At 38.0% G+C, this 647-nt stretch overlaps 1 protein-coding gene across 5 annotated transcripts in view; it reads right to left on the bottom strand.

The window, feature by feature from the left end:
- Positions 1 to 112, bottom strand: part of LOC139755627 (uncharacterized) — a 289236-nt gene extending 289124 nt beyond the window's left edge. For 2 of the 5 annotated variants that reach the window (XM_071674203.1, XM_071674204.1), the window contains exon 1: positions 1 to 112. This exon is cut by the window's left edge and continues 157 nt beyond it. The gene's annotated coding sequence lies outside the window, so the exon portion shown is untranslated. The other 3 variants (XM_071674200.1, XM_071674201.1, XM_071674209.1) reach the window with 2 other exon arrangements.
- Positions 113 to 647: the final 535 nt, after the last annotated feature.

Here is a 647-nt window from a genome sequence, read left to right as displayed (position 1 = left end):
GTTCTAATGTTCACTGATATGTAAACAGTTTTTATAACGTAAAGAATGAGGTAACACTGTCATCGAAACATCAGAAAAACCGATTATATATACAAACACAGTGCTTACCACCGACACACGTCGATCCCCGGCTCAAGAGAAAGAATGGTAGACTGCTCTGCCAGGCGTATGATGTAAATGTTAATACAGACGCGAATGGCACATTTAAAAGCCAGTGATACATTAGACATATCACCAAAATTAAACTTACTAACAATATTTCACATGCATGTTCGCCTAGGTAAACCCAAAGATGATTAATTTTGAGATACACAAACTCGTATGCATAAAAAAATTCTGAAAGCGTTAATGTAGGTTGAAAAATATCACTCATAAAAGATCATTCAAGACATATTATCCCTCCCCCAGACTGCCGTGGTGGCAAGCGTAACACGTAAGCAATATCTGATATCTATTGTAGTTGGTGGCTCAACCGACAGATGGCAGCATACAATAGGATCTGTGGTCGTCTCTGTTGACGTTTTGACGGCTTCGGGAAAGAAGATATGGCTCACATATCACGACATATGGTCTACGTGTATGGAAACGCTACTCATAAAACATCTGATGTTTCATAGATTTTGAAGATATTTCAAAAAAGGTAAAGA

The sequence above is a fragment of the Panulirus ornatus genome, chromosome 19, assembly GCF_036320965.1.
Source record: "Panulirus ornatus isolate Po-2019 chromosome 19, ASM3632096v1, whole genome shotgun sequence".
NCBI lineage: Eukaryota > Metazoa > Arthropoda > Malacostraca > Decapoda > Palinuridae > Panulirus > Panulirus ornatus.
The sequence above is the reverse complement of the archived record's forward strand: the minus strand, read 5'-3'. Positions and strand labels throughout refer to the sequence as shown.